We start from the raw sequence: 17,821 nt of genomic DNA on the forward strand, positions 1-17,821 counted from the left end.
ATTGATCACTCCATTGCAACCCTAACTCTTTACCCATCCTTTAACCTTGTGAAGCCATGACAAAGGGGAATGCATCATCCTAACTCAAACCTGGGGTTTCCTTTAACCATATGTGAAGGAGTGATAAATGGATTTGAATTTAGCTATTGACTTTTACAACTTTGCAACTTGAAGCTTTAAAGCTTTTAATGGAATGATATCAATCCAATTTATCTGTCCTCATTCAACAAGATACTCCTTTGAAGTGATTAACATTAAACTTCCTTTTGACCCTTGCAACAATGTGATAAAGAGGCTCACATGTACCTAGTCCAACCATAACATGCATTGCATGCTCATATTCCCACTTTGGTTGAACATCATGCAACTTCAAAAAGAAAGAATACATGAGTCATTGATCTACCAAGATCTAATGGTCTCAATATAACTAAAGTTCCCTTGACATAGTCAACATCCTCAACTAATTAAAAACTACCATCCTGACAAACTACACTAATACATTTCCATTTTGCAGCCCATAGCTGAGTCTAGTCCCATCACATCCACATGGTGAATGCTCACTTTCCTTCTTTACCAAAACTTTGTGCATCTTTGGAAAGTAGGCATACAATAGACATTCATCTATTGAGATCTGACAATTGTGATTGACCATGGGCCCTTAAGGTATTCTTAAGCAAGAACTAGTCTGTGATGTTGTGACTAACTGCTTCCAGTCCTTCACAATAAGAAATTGAATGTTAGCACTAATATATGTGAAGTCACCCTGATAGTTATCCAGAATCTGTCACACCTTTGCAACCCATGTGATGGTTAAGTGTTAAACTAGAGTGATAAGGCGATGAAAGGTAGTTGCGTCATTGCAACTTGAAATATTCATAAGGATATATCATTCAATGTGAATAATTTAAAGACTTACGTATATAAAAGAAATAAATACAATTTTAACATATCCCTATCATGCTTGCATGGAAATAAATGAATAATTCAAAGAACATAGGTATGATTGTCACCCTTGTTTAACCTGGAGACTGACAACATTAGAATTTTAGGATGGGGGTTAAAATGGTTAACAGTTTTGGTGACTCAAAGGGGTTTCTTTCTTGTTAAGCATAGACAAATGGCCTTAAGAAATCCACTAGGCTATAGAGTCAAAAAAAATGAGCCCCTATTCTATAATTAACTAGAAAAAAGACAACTTCTGCAACTATCAAAAATTGAAAACCTGTTATTTCAGAGGGAATTAGTTTATGCTCTTGCACTTCTTGAAAAGAAAATTACATCTAATTTAATATGTACATGAATTTATAAAAAACATATCAAAATACCCATTGAATAGTTTGTTAAAGTAGTTGGCCTTCCTCACTAGTTGATTTCTTCTTTTATGCACATGGGCAGCTAGATAGATCAACAAGTATGACATGTACATTGTTGCAGGGAATAAATTTTCCTCAATGTTGAAGACAATGAAACTCTCTAGCATTGGGGTATTTCCTTGTGGAGAAAAAAATATTTCTCCTCTTTATGAAAACCTTCCTCATGCTCTGGAATGAGCATGATCCAAAGTAACATGCACTACTGTAGAGCAAGATTCCTAGTGAGGCATCCTCATGATGGTACAAGGTCAAAGGAATCATCCTTGATCCCTTGGTTGTGCTTTGTAACCTTTGAGTCCTCTTGGCTAGTAGAGGCTAGCTCTGATGGTTTGGGTGTTAATATGTGTGCCTCCACCTATTGCAAAAGTGGAGGACTGCCCTACCTAAAGTGAGAAAATTTTTACTTTGGGGGCTTCTGCACTTTAGCAACTTGCAACTGGAAAGCTTGAGCCTTTACTCCATCTAGTTTGTAGCTAACCTTTTATCAAGGTTCTCTATAAATAAAGCCTTAAGAACCTTCCACTCTTACTAGTAGATGAGGGCCAAAAACGTTTTTTCATTCTCATAATATGGAAGGCAAAAAATGGGTCTCTATGAAGTGGATTCATGTTGAAGAATTTAAATGAGAAGCTTCATAGAAGCCCAAGAAATAGAAAAAAGATCAAAATATCTTTATACAAACTAGCACTTGGTCTATTGAAACTAGTAGATGAATAGAGTCATCATGATGTTATATGAATGCCTCTAAAGGCTGATGGCACTGAGGAAAACATGCAACTCCTTAGTGAATGAACTAGCAAACTTATGGATCTGAATCTGTCCCATTGTGCATGCCAAAAGTTATGGTATGACCAGTGAAGGTTCTAGAAATTGATTTGAATCTTCTATTATATGTCCCACCAGGCATGCCAAAAACTATTGACACAAAAATTTTCACCCTTTCTTGAGGTATGACACTCAAGTGACCTTGTGTAACATAGAAATAATCTCCAAGATGTGGGACTTGAACTATGAGATTGAGTCTCAAGAGAAGTTTGACTTCCTTACAATTAAGATGCACCTAACTATTTCTTGAATGGAAAAGGGAGAAGGAGAACTAGAAAGTAAATTGATGAAAAAGGAAAGGGGGTTGTACCTAATTGAAATGGTTACAACTCTACTTAGGGATGCACAAAACATTGATAAAACATCCAAATACACAAGTCTTGACTCTATTCTACTTTCAAAGAATTTGCATGTAGGTTTAGAACTGATCAAGTGTTGAATGGAAAGACATCTTAACAATACATTAATAATCAATAGTTTGAACACATCATAAAAACCTTAAAAACTTGAAAGAAACATTAAAAAAAAATATATATATGCACAAATAATGAATGGCAAGAAGAAGAAAACAGTGAAGAAAACACAGAATAGGGTAATACTGGTTATGAGGGTAATTAGAGTGATACTGATGCTAGTAAATAAGAGATGGAAAAGGATGAAGAGGACCTTGTTACTATGAGGGAGGAGGAATAGACTATTAAGATTTCTTCACCCACCAGAGAGGTTATGGAACAAGAAAAGAATGAGAACCCTATTGCTATAAGGGAGGAGGATCAGATAGATAAGACTACTTCATCCTTTTTTCATTCTGCTAAGAAAAAAGCCGATTCCATTCTTCAAGTTTATTCATGGATATATAATGAAATAATGGGTCTAAAAAAGAAAATGAATATTGTGCAACATAACTAGGATATTGACCATGCCAAAATTAGCCAGTTGGAAGTGTAGGTGGGAAACATCCCAAACAAACTCAATGATTATGAACAAAACCTTAGAATGCTTATTAGGGAAAGTGGTGATAAAATGGAATAGGTGACTTCCAGTATCTACGTTGGTGCTACTAGTCTTGGAAAATGCACAAATGAAGAGATTATATCACTAGGGGGTCCAAGCAAGAGAACCAAGCAGAGTTCTAGGAAGTGGTCTTAGGAGGCTACTGGTGTTTTGGCTATTGATTCCATTCAAGATACTACAAAGATTGTAAAAGTGGTTGTCCAAATGATTAAAGAGCTGCAGTAGTAGCTCTCACTAGGTTTTGATCTTTGGTTTTTGTCTCAACTTTTGGTCATTATTGTTGGTTGTAGTTAATGGTTTATGTTTTTGGTCCTATTTACTAGTTTTTTTTCTAGTATTTAACTAGGTTCTAGGTCCTTGTAAAACTTGGGTACTTTTATTAGATATTGTTTGTGGTTTCAGGCCCCTGTAAAACTTGATTATGATGCTATTTTTTTCAGTAGGTTTTAGGTCCTTGTAAAACCTAGTAGCCTTTAATGCTTTATATTTTCTATTTTTGTTAAAGGGTTTTGGGTCCCCTTCAAAATCTATTTTTACCATAATCTAAAAAAAATGAATGGCAAGAAGAGGTAAAGAAGAGAATATAGTTACAAAGAACAAGGCTACTACAAGTAGATATAAAATAATAAAGAAGAACCCCTTACAAACATTTATAACTACCTTTTATAGAGTTCAACCATAATTTTGATGTTTTCATTTGGAGTTGGAATTGTAGAGGAGAGCAATAATTGAGGATCAAAAGAAATATGATCAAGTGCATGTCCTAACATTGGAAAATCTGATTTTTCCATGAGAATCTGGCTCTAAAGAGATGGAAATGGCGGCCATAACTACATGGCTAGATTGATAAATAAACAAGGTGGAAGAAGGATAAAAAATCCATTTACCAAGCATGGGGAACACCAAAGAGTGGTTGTAAGTGATCAAAATACCTCTTCTCCATTAAAGGAGTTGATTGATTTTGTTTTTGTGACCATGCTAGGTCAGCCATGTCATCATTCAATAGAAAACATCAATCAACTTGCCATGTGGCCCTATAACCTTTAAGCATTCTATTACCTTGTCCAACTTATTTAACTATTTTGTTGACTTGTGCCTGCTCCTATTTGTGGCTTCACAACTTATCTTTTATATTAATTTCTTGTCTTCGTGAAACATCAACCTCTTGATTTTTTCCTTATCATTTCTTTGCAACTTGAAATTATTTTAGCCCATAAACTATTGTGATCCTACGAATCATCATAAAATAGATTGCCTCATGCCCTTGTAATGGTTAGGATCTAACTGATGTTTAGTTGTGTGATGTTGCACTAGCCCTTAACCTTAACACTAGTTTGGTCTTAACCTTGCAACCATGAAAATCAATCACAACATTAACCCTGTGAGGATGTGAAGAAATCATTTTACATCATCACCACCTTGTCCCTAGGTTAATCTTAACTCCCATCGAAGATGTGATGACCACTAAAGCTAACTGTTTCATTCCATCAGAACCTTGCAACTATGTCTCTTGATTTACCATGTTGACCTATGAAGCTATGAAGATGTTTTTAACTATTGATTACTCCACTGCAATCCTAACTCTTAACCCATCCTTTAACCCTACAAAGCTGCAACAAAGGGGAATGCATCATCACAACTCAAACCCAAGGTTTCCTTTAAACATGTGCAATGGAGCTATAACTAGATTTGACAATAGCTATTGACTTTCACAACTTCACAACTTGAAATTTTGAATCTTTCAATGGAATGATATCATTCCAATTTATCTATCCTCATTCAATAACATACTACTTCAAAATGATTAACATTAAACTTACTTCTAACCCTTGTGATGATGTGATAAAGAGGCTCACATATAGCTAGTCTTGCAATGACATGCATCACATTCTCATATTCCTAATTTGGCTAATCACCACACAACTTTAGAAAGTGAGAATACACCAGTCATCTATCTACCAAGATCTTATAGGTTTAATATAACTGAAGTTCCCTTGGCATAATCAACATCCTCATCAAATTAGACACTGCCATCTTCATAATTTTCCCTTGCACATTTCTATTTTGCAGCCCACAACTGAGTTTAGACCCACCATATCCACATGATGAATGCTCACTTCATGCATCTTTGAAAAATGGGAATATGTCAGATATTGATTTGTTGAGATTTGACAATTGTGATTGACTGTGGGCACCTTAAGGTATTCTTAAGCCAAAATTGGTTTGTGATGTTGTGACTAACTACTTCTACTCCTTCGCAACATGAAATTGAATTTTAGGACTAAGAGATGTGAAGTTGTGTTGATGATTATCTAGACTATGTCACACCTTCATAACCCATCTGATGGTTAAGTATTAAACTAGAGCGACAAGTCAATGAAAGGAAGTTGCATCATCACAACTTAAAATATTCATAAGGATATATCATACAATATGAAGAATTTAAAGACTTGGGGATATAAAAGAATGGAATAAAATTTTTACTTATCCCTATCATACTTGCATGACAATAAATGAATAATTCAAATAATGTAGGCAAGGCTATCACCCTAGTTTAACTTGAAGACTTGCAACATTAGAATTTTAGGAGGGGGGTTAAAATGGTTGGTACTCACCAAGGGTGAGTGCCCAAACCATACTTCATAGGGAGTTTTCTTAGTACCATTATTTACTTGTACCCTATTTAAGTATACATGGTTATGCTCAAAGCTTCTCTCTAGTAGATTTATGTTCTAAATCATTAGTCCAAGTATAATCTATGATTGTTTAGTTTCTTCTTTTTGCAACCTCATTTTTGGTGTCTTAGGAGAATATGTATTCCTTTTGATCTTGTTCTCTTGGTAGTAGCTCTCAAATTCTTATGACCTAAACTCACCTCTCTAGTCTAATCTTAGGAATTTCAAAGCATTACTAATCTCCCTTTCTACCTTTTCCTTTTAGGCCTTGAACATGTGAAAGGATTCTAACTTTTCCTTCAAGAAAATAGTCCACACCATTTTGGAAAACTCATCAATGAACATAAAGTTTATGTCACCAGATACACTTTTAGTCCTCATAAGGCTACACAAGTCAGTATGTACTAACTCTAAAATAGATTTAGGGGCAAATAACTTGCTAGAAAAGCTAGAACTGGACAAATTTCCTAGTTTAGAGTCGTTACATATTACTTTGTTAGGTTTAGTAATAGGAGGCAAGCCTCTCACACATTTCTTCTTTTGTACCTTGACAATTCTCTCAAAATTTACATGACACTATCTTCTATGCCATAACTATATACTATCATTCTTAGCCACTAAATAGTTATTCTCTTAAATATTATGGTATAAGAGGTTACAAATTCTTTTTTCTCTCATAGCTAGTAATATACATGTCTTGTCAAATATTCTACAAGGTCCTTTGTTAACATCAAACTTATAACCTTTATCTATTAACTGAACTACACTTGGTAGGGTATACTTGAGACCTTCTATTAGATATACATCCTCATAGTTAGTCAATTCATTTAGGGCTATAATACTCTCACCTATTACTATGTATGGTGAGTTTCTTATCAACTTCATCATTCATCCATCATAGGTCTCCACCTTATATAATTTTCTCCTATCACATACATGTAGTGAGAGAAAATGGTATCAATTATCCAATTCTTATTTCTAGTGGTGAATTTTATTAGGTCTCTCTTCACATTTTATTCTATTATAGCAAGAAAGGATATTTCATCCTCATCTTTTTTGTTTGCATTGGTTGACTCTTCATCAGTCACACCCTCTTCAACAATGTTACATCAGTTCTTCTCTTTTCTCTTGAATCTTGGACATCTTTTGTTGTTCTCCTTCTTAATTGGCTTTAAAAATCTAGCAGTTTAGTGTCCTAGCTTTTTATAGTTAATTTTTTTTAATAAAAGCTTACCTTTGTACTTATATTTTCCTCTTGTAATTCTCTTTGAAAATAGAGCCTCCAAATCTTCTTGTTCTAATTCTTCAACATAGAGACTCTCCAAGTATCTTCAATATCTAGAAGATCTTTCTTCTTCCTTTCCTTGCTAGGTTGCAATAAGTGAAATTGGGGGTTTTAATGTAGCTTGAAACTTAGGTTGACTATTGTCAAAGTTTCTTAGTTCAAACACAGTTAACTTTCCTATCAGGGCATTAAGAGATACCTCCATTTTCTCTATCAACCTTGGTTCTTGAATGAATAAGAAACTTATGTCATATTTGGGTAGAAAGGTTCTTAGTATCTTTGTCACCACATCATCCTCATATAGCACACCTCTAGCTTCTCTAATTGATAGCATTGTTAGAAATGATAGTTCACCAATATAACTGAATGGGCAGGGCGGGGGGGGGGGGGGTGTGAATTAGTTATATAGAAATTTAAGACATTTTCCCTCTTAAAAAATCTTGACCATTCAACCAAAGTAAAAAAAAATCATAAAGAGATGCACATAAACAATTACACCAGATATCTTGACTAAGGAAACCCTTGGTAAGAGGGAAAACCCCAATGGAAATGATACCACAGAATGATGTACTAATATGAATAGTCTTTGTTAGAGGATGAACCCTATTAGGAGTCTATTACAACATTTAGTGCAAAGATTCCTTGTTGGGAGACTTTGAATCCCTGTTAGGAGATTCCAACCTTGTTAGGAGTTATGGAAGACAGCTAAACCCACTGTCCAAATAGCTTTAGGAACATATCAATGAACCCACTATCCAATTGACCTCAGTACTATTCTTTTTAGAATAATAGATGTGTAACAAGATTTTACTTCTTCCTCTATCCAGTATGTCAGACTCCTTCACCTTTAGATCATGCAATTAAATCTAGAACTCTAAATTAGTAATAATAACCCTTAAGGTCACTTACATGCATATGTAGGTTACTCTTCTTTTGTATCACTTTGTGACTCAGTAATTCACAAGTCAACTTTCCACATGTTAATTAAATGAAATACACATTTAATTAATGCTATCGGCTCATAGTTATACAAAAACTTTCACACATGCAACTTTCATACATGTACACTCTTTGATGTCATCAACAGTCAGTATATTATCTCTAGTTGACTACGGAACCCTTCACTACAATTGTAATGAACTGTAGAAACCATACAATAGGAATTTCTTTCTTAATATTCTATTTCCATACATTTCTCTATAGATCAACCATATCTTCTGTACATTGTTACATTAGGTTCTGTGCACTTGCCCTAGTAACAAATACACACTATAGTATGCACTGGTAACTGTGCATCATCAGATTAGTAATATAATGTTCTCAATACAAAAATCATAGTCCACTACTTTGTTAGTCTTTTACAAGTTTATTACTATGTTTTCATCAATGACAAAAATAGTTATGAAAATGTTACATCAATGTTCTACAATGCTCCCCCATAGCATCAACATTCATGCTAACAATCTTTGCCTTTGGCGTTAATAACAACATAGATGGAAAACATCTAAGTTCCAAAAATACCATTATGTTTTGCTTTCTTCTCAATTGAAAATTTTTCATATCACTATCTCCCCCATTGACATCAATGTCAAAGATAATACACAAATGGTTTAATTTCTTGGACATATAATAATTTATTAGCATAACCACAAGTCAGCCTATCACTTTACAATTTTTGTACATAGATCCATAATCAACTCAAGTGTCTAAAGACACTATTGCATACCAATTACTAACTATCAAGAGTCCTTTACTGACTATGTTCATCATAGATACCCCCCCCATTGAGGAAGCATCAACATTCAATCCAGTCTAACAATGGTGGTATGTACCCTAGACTGATGCACTTTTGTATCTTCTATTTAGAAGTAGGCAGGGGCATAACCCCAAGAATACCTCTTAGATACTCAAATGTGTCCTTTGAGGCCTTTGGTCCTTAGTATTAATATATTCCATTCTAATTTATTTCTCTAAAACTTTCTCTCTCAACACATGATACTTTATAGAGATGTGCTTAGTCTTAGAATGAAAAAAAAGATTCTTAGACATACTTACTATACTTGTGTTGTCACAGTATCTAATGACAGGTTCTTTGAATGTAATTCCATTGTCCTTCATCATCTACTTCATCCATATAACTTGATTATAATTGTTTTCTGCTACAACATATTTTTCCTCTGTAGTACTTTGTGAATTGTAATCTTGTTTATTGCTGAGCCAAGAAACAAGCCTTCCACCAAGAAAGAATGCTCCTCCACTGGTGCTTTTTCTATTATCCATATATCTAGCCCAATTAGCATTAGTATAAGTGAAAAGGGTAAAATCATTACTTCTATTAGACCAAATACCATAATTAGATTTCCCTTTTAGATATCTGAATATCCTTTTTATAGCTATGTAGTGATATTCTTTAGGATCAACCTAAAATCTTGCCACAATTCCAAACACATTAGCTATATCTAGTCTACTATGAGTCAGATACTGCAATCCTCCAATCATAAACTTGTACTTCTTTTGTTCAACAATAGGTGTCTCATCATTGCTTGATAACTTGTGGCTAGCTACCATAGGAGTTGCAATAGGTTTACAATTTTCTAGTCCAATTTTTTTCAACAAATATTTCAAATACTTGGTTTGAGAAATAAAGATTCATTCTTTGTTTTGAATAGTTTACAATCCTAAGAAAAATTTCATTTCTCCTTTCATGCTCATCTCAAATTTATTCTTCATATCTTCTAAGAATTTGTTACTGGCTTCATCATTTCCTCCAAAAATGATATCATCAACAAATACAATGATTGTCAACAAAATGTTTTCTATTTCTTTCAAGTATAAGTTGGTATCTATTGTTCCTTTAGAAAATCCAAGTTTTGCTAGGTATTTATCCAACCTTGCATACCATGTTCTAGGTGCTTTCTTTAATCTATAAAAGGCTTTCTTTGATCTACAAAACATATCCTTCTCTACTATCAAAGGAAAACCTTCTGGTTGCTCAATGTAAACTTCTTCTTCAAGTTCTCCATTCAAGAATGCTAACTTAACATCCATTTGATATACCTTGAAATATGTTTTTGATGCATATGCCAAGAACATTGTAACCACTTCCATTCTTGCTACAGGTGCATATGTTTGCTCATAGTCAATTCCTTCTTGCTGAGAATAGTCTTTGCATACTAGTCTTTCTTTTTTTCTTATTACTTCTCCTTGTTCATTCATTTTGTTTTTGAATACCCATTTTGTGCCAATCACATTTTTGTCCTTGGGTCTAGGAACTATTTCCCCTATGTTATTTTTTATTATTTGTTGAAGTTCTTCCTTCATTGCTTTTATCCAATGATCATCCTTGATTGCTTCATCTACACTTTTTGGTTCTACTTGAGATAGTAAGCATACTTCTTCATTGATTTTGCTTCTTTTCATTACTCCTTTTTCTTTACTTCCTATTATCTAATCAGAAAGAAGATTTGTTATCACATTCTTATTTGGGGTAGGAGTTTCTGCTTCAACTCTTATTTTAGGTACTATACTTTATTCTTCTCTTACTTCTTTAGTTTGCACATTATTTTGCAAGTCTTTATTAGTCTTGAGAATTAATTCATTAAATCTGTTGGTCATCCTAGAATAATTATCTTCATCAAAGTTATAACCAATCATCTTCTCTTTAGTACCAAACTTTTAATCTATTCTCACATTTGCACACTCTACTATAGTTTTTGTTCTATAGTTGAAATATCTATAATCTTTACTTTTTAATGAATAGCCAAGAAACATACCTTCATCACTCCTTCGATCAAACTTATCGATATCATCATCTCTTTTGGTGTAACATTTGCTTCCAAATATTTTGAAATATTTGATTAATGTTGAGTAACCAAACCATAACTCATAAGGTGTTTTCTCCATACCTTTTCTAATCTATATTTTGTTTAGTGTGTATACTGCTATGTTGACTGCTTCTCTCCCAAAAATCTTTGGTACATCATTCTCAAATAACATAGCTCTTGTTGCTTTAGTAATTGATCCATTTCTTCTTTTGGAAATCCCATTCTACTCAAGTGAATGAGGTGAAGATAGTTGTCTCCTGATTCCATGTTCTTCATAGTAGATATTGAATTCTTTAGAAGTGAATTCTCCTCCTCTATCAGATCTTAAGCTCTTGATTTTAGCTCTAGATTCATTCTCTACTTTGGTCTTGAATATCTTGAATTTCTCAACTACCTCTGATTTTTCTTTAAGAAAAGCTACCCACATCATCCTCATAAAATCATCAACAAAAATCATAAAATACCTCTCTCCATAGAATCCTCTTATTGTTATGGGATCACTCAAATCTGTATGAACCAATTCTAGCCTTTGTGTTGTACCAAATTGCTTGCTAGGAAATGAAATTTTCTTTTACTTAGCCAAGATAAATTCCTTTAAAATAATGTCAGTGGGCTTAGTGATCTTAGGTAAATCCCTCACGACAAGTGTATTACTAGCTTTCACAATGTTATAAAAGTTTGTGAAAAAAATTTCTGTTCCATAACCAACTATTGTCAACTTTAGCTACTAAACATGTTATTTCAATGGTGTTTAACTAAAATAAATTACCTCTACTTTTTGTGCTAGTACCAAGTAGTTTTCCTTTCTTGTCCTTGATGATGCATGTGTAATTACCAAACTATATTCGGTAACCTTTGTCCATAAGCTATCCAACGCTTAACAAGTTATGTTTCAGTCCATCAACAAAATAAACATCATTAGTATTTGTTTTACCATCAAGTGAGATAGATCCAATTCTTGTAATGTGAAAGGCTACACTATTCCCTACTCTAACAATTCCTCCATCATGGCTTCTGAATTTGACAAATTTTCTCATATCATTAGTCATGTGATGTGAACAATCACTATCAATGATCCAATATTTCCTTTCAACTTGTGAAATTAGTACACTTTCTTCTCTGATCTCTCTATCAATATCATCCTCATTTATAGCTATGAATCCTAATTCATTTTCACTTTTTTTTTTATCATATTCTTCTTCTTCTTCTTCATTAACATATAAACAATTTCTATGTCTTCTTGATTTGAATCTTCCCTTATACTTCATTTCTCTTTTAGGATACTTAGATGCATAATGGCTATATTCATTACATGTCCAACATTTAAGGATATTCTTACAATCTTTTTCTCTTTCCACAAGAAGAGCCACTCCTTCCAGCTACTAGCAATGTCTCCTTGCACTTTTGTGTTCCTTGCTAGACCAAGTTTAATATTTAATGCACTAAATGCTATCTCAAATTTTGCTAATTCTCTAGATTATTTTAGATCAAATTCTTCAACTTCCAATCTACCAAGCAATGGTTCTTTGGTAAAATTAGTAGTATAGGGTATCATCACCTGAATCATCTGTGTTATTGTCTTGAAAGTTGGTGTCAAACTTTTCAAGATCTTCCATGTTACTTCATCATTAGATTTTTTTCCACCAAGAGATGTGATTCATGCAACAATCTTAGATATTCTACCAATATAGCTTCTTACAGATTCATCTTCCATCATTCTAGCATCTTGGAATGCAAAAATGTAGATTTTTTATTCTAACTCTTTTTATATGTGTATCACCCTCATAATTAGCTTCTAAGATTTTCCAAATTTCATGAGATGTTTTGAGTTGTTTTACTTGGCTAGACTCACTTTGAGGTAGAGCTAACAATAGTGCTTCTCTTTCCCTTATGTTGCACATAAATAATTCTCTTTGTTCCTCAATACAACTTTCAAGATTGTCTTCTTTTGCAATGTTTTTAGGTGCCTTGGTTACAAGACAATATCTTGACCCCATGTACAAAAGATGAGTCTTCATTTTATCCTTCTAGCTATCACAATTTGTGCCATCAAATCTTAGACTTTCCTTTCTGAACATGTTCTCCATGGATCTCCCAAAGTTGTTAAACTTTTTCTTCAAGGACTTGATGCTCTGATACCAATTGTTAGAAACAATAGTCCACCAATATAAAAAAGAGGGGGGGAAGGGGTTAATTAATTATATAACAATTTAAGACATTTTTCCTCTTAAACAATCTTAACCATTCAACCAAAGTAAACAACAATCATAAAGAGATGCACATAAGCAATTAAACCAAATATGTTGACTAGGGAAACCACTGATCAGAGGAAAAACCCCAGTGGGAATGATGCCCAAAAAATGATGTACTAATATGAATATTCCTTATTAGAGGATGGACCCTATTAGGAGTCTATTACAACATTTAGTACAAAGAGTCCCTATTAGGAGACTTTGAATCCCTATTAGGAGGTTCCAACTTTGTTAGAAGTTGTGGAAGGTAGTTGAACCCACTATCCAAATAGCTTCAAGATCATATCAACAAACTCACTATCTAATTGACCTCAACACTATTATTATTAGAGTAATAGATTTGTAACAAGATTTTACGTCTTCCTCTATCCAAAATGTTGGACTCCTTTACCTTTAGATCATGCAATAAAATCTAGAACTCTAAAATCAATAACAATAACCCTTAATGTCATTTACATGCATAGGTAGGTTACTCTACTTTTGTATCATTTTTCTGCTTAGTAATTCACAATTCTTCTCTACCCTCTATCTATAAAACATGGAAAACATCTTTCCTATATACCATGCTCAATAATAAATCCTTAAATTGGCTTTACACATGTTAATTAAATGAAATACACATTTAATTAATGTTGATGGCTCATAGTTATGTACACAAACTTTCACACATGTGAATTTCATACATGTGCACTCACTAACATCATCAATGGTCAATATACTATCTCCAGTTGATTGTGCAACCCTTCACTATAATTATAATGAACTATAGCAATCATACAATAGGAACTGCTTTCCTAATACTCTATTTCCATACTATTCTCTATAGATCAACTATATCTTTTGTACATTGTTATATTAGGTTCTATGCACTTGCCCTTGTAACAAATGCACACTGTAGTATAGGCTGGTAACTTCACATCATTATATTAGTAATGTAATATTCTTAATATAAAATTCATAGCTTTCTACTCTTCTCAGTCTTTGACAAGCTTATTGCTATGTTGTCATCAATGAAAAAAATAGTCATGAAAATGTCGGATTAATATTCTGCAAGGCTCCCCTATAGCATCAACATTCATGCTAACAAGCATTACATCATTCAAACTTTTTCTACAAGTTTCAATGTCTTATCCTTCTTGTATTCTCATCTCATTATACTTTCCTCTTAGGATATCATCTTTATCCTTTTGAACATTCTAATCAATTCCATATATCTTTATGTACTTATAGTTAACATAAAGCAAGGTGTTGGCTACTGCATCCCTTGTAATTGCACCTGTCTCTTTTTTCTTAATCTAGTATACACTAAGTAGAGTAGAAGGTTTTTCATATTTATCCACCACATGACTCAACTATGCATCTCCAAAAGTTCTCAAATGCAAACTCATTTTTCTACACTATGAGTCATAGTTTTCCTTTGAAAACTTTGGTGCCTCTCTTTTCAACCTTTTGATCTTATACCTAGATTTTTTAGAATCCTTACTTTAGAGAACTTATGCACTAATACCAATTATTGGTCCACACAAAGTTGAATATAGTTGGGGGAGGGGGGTGAATCAGTATATCCTAGATAACTTCAACTTTTCACACCTATCTATCTTCACATTGATATACTTGTTAATGCTAACTATAGCTTAATTAGTTAGGATTAATTAAAAATAATAAAGACAAACATAAAATCACATAAAACAAGTATTTATCTTATGGACACCCAGCTAGGCAAAAGACTATAATGTTTGTGACAATCTTAACAAAGTATTCAGTCTTCTAAACTATGCCTAGCCAATAGATTATCTCTATTAGAAGATTTCAAGGACACTATTAGATACCAATCAGTTAAGGATTTTAGGTAATATCTATGAAATTATTACCCATCTAAGAGTATCCTAGTTAATATACTTCTAAACAAACACTAATGTGCCACCCTATTAGGGGATATAATACAAAGAACTTGTTAAATTCTACCCTCAATAGGATTTACTATTGTAGTGATAGAAAACAACAGATGTAATGATCTAATTAGAATAACCACAATTTGACTTGCTGTGGAAAATATCCCCTACTTATCAATAGATACTGTAGTTATCTTGAATATATATCTCTTTGATACTTCCTTGACCTATCTAAAACTTTTATCTACTCTCCTTTAGCTCTACAACCATAAATTACCACTTATGTACTTGGATTTGCTGAATATTGCACACATTGTCACTTGTGTTGATCAGACACACTATCTTTTCATCAACACACTATATTTCAAACCATTTTTGATAATATCAATGTCACACTTCTCACCTTAATATTATAGTTATCTTAGCTTTGTGGCTCTTCTTCTATTCACTTTACAATCTAACCTTTTTTCTTAAATAAACATTCTCTTATATAGTCTTTATGTACTCAACTTTGAAACCCTAATCTCCAAATTCAAAATTTGAATTCTCAAGCCTATACCTAGCTTGTTATCTAGTTACTTTCATTTGTTGTTCTCATTAGATATATCATGTATGATCAAAATTCATAGATGTTTAGTAACCACAATGGCTTTCTTTGTTGGAAAGAATTCAAATTTGAATTATTTTATCTATCCTCAATCTAATGTGTCTTTACCATTAAATACAATGATGAATTCATTCTACTTTCTTTGTGACATGGTGGTCACATGTATCTTTCTATTAGATTTCCCTTGTTGACTAGGATTATCTTTTCTATATGACTACCAATCAACCCACCTTTCTTATATACTTGAAAATAGTCTTTATATTCTTACTCACTTATCATGGCTCTATCTAAGTGGTTGTCCTTTATTACTACCCCTTCTTGTCTTGTCCTTCTCATTCCTCTAATCACCCTTGGGATCTATAGTCACACATATGTGCTCAATGTGCATTCCTAGTTTAGATTCATAATAGTCAATGTTCCTTCTTCACCTTGACATTAATGATGACTTAGTCATAATTGAGTATAGTGGTAACTCCATTGGTTTTTCAATAAGATTTAGAAATTTATACCAACAGTAATAGTATTGTAATACAACTCTAAAAGGAACATTATAAACATTCATAAAAAATGATAAAATTAATAGAGCTCAATATGATAGTGTCACAAGAATGGTTGTGGGTGTGCATGGAGAAAATATGAATTGTGGTTTAGGTAGAAATTCCTATGCTAGACCTTCATTGCAGTTTGTAAGAAAGAATGACAATTTACATGTTGTAAGTGGTCTACAAGATATCATGAAGTGTTATGGTATTTATCCATATGTTGGGAACCCATGTGATGGTGGCCATCCCTTAGATCCTCATAGTGGGGAACCCTCACATGGTGCTACAACTTTCCCTCCCCACATAGGGAACCTATAGAGATTTCATGCCCCTAGTCTTCTCTTTTTGGAGTTAAACCAAGTGGAAAATCATCTTTTCATTTGGTGAGAAATATTTATGATCTGTCCTAGGGAAAGTTTTCTATCTTTATTCCTAACCTTTTTATTTATCACAATATTGGCCTTATAGCTCTTAACTAGGTTGGAAGATTCATGGGCTCACAACCAAATATTGATGTGGTTTGATTTTCTAGTAAGAAATGTGATCTGAAGGAGCAAGGTGAAATCACTGTGATGTTGTGAGGTTTCCTTTCATTTCGCTTTTTTTTTCTATGAGGATATGTTGAGAATACTATGTGGGAGTCCATGGATGGTTGGTATGCTATCTCTTGTTCTCTAGATGTGATTTCCTAACCTTGATTTGAATGAGCCCTTTTTAAATTTAGGCCACTATGTGGGTAGCCTTCCATAAAATTCCCCTTGACTACTCACTTGAAGATTATTTTAGTGGTTTGGTTTTATCCTCTAGTGAGTTTTTATATATTGATCATGTTACAACTATTAGGATAAGTCTCACTTATGCTAGAATTTGTGTTGGAGCATCTCAAGAAGTTGTAATGTCTTCCATTAACTCCAAAATAGGCTAGTGGATTAAGTAGCTATAATATGAGAGTGTTCCTTTTTCTTGATTTCACTATAAGAAAGTGAGCAATATAGGTAAGAAACTCTTTGTGTAGGAGAAAAAGGAGAAAGATGAGAAGGTTAAAAAGAAAGTTTGGAAAATAAAGTATCTAGAGAAGAAAGATAATAATGTAGAGTGGGTTGAAATAGGATTAAAGATTAATAATCCAGGAAATTATGTACCACAACAAGATTTTGATCCTTAGTAAGAAAGAATGTAGGATCCATTTGATAAAAATAAATATAACATTGTGAACAACAAAGTGAGCCAAGAAAAGGTAAGAGAAACAAGCCCCAAACAATTAAAGGCAAACATAAAGATAACATAATTCTAGATAGCGAGGAGAATGAATAAGCACTAGATGAAGGAGATATCAAAGCAAGGGAGGAGGAATACTCTATTGATCTTAGATTGGTTTTGCAAAACAAGTTTCTATAAACTTAATCCATCTACTTAGTTCATACCAAACAAGTAACATATGCTGAGCATAATATATAACATAGAGAATGTTGAGTAAACAATAAGTGTTGATCCACTCAAGTGCCAAGTGCTTTAGATGCTAAGAAAATGGT

The sequence above is a fragment of the Cupressus sempervirens genome, chromosome 11, assembly GCF_028749045.1.
Source record: "Cupressus sempervirens isolate cs-2001-9-10 chromosome 11, ASM2874904v1, whole genome shotgun sequence".
In the NCBI taxonomy this organism is placed as follows: domain Eukaryota; kingdom Viridiplantae; phylum Streptophyta; class Pinopsida; order Cupressales; family Cupressaceae; genus Cupressus; species Cupressus sempervirens.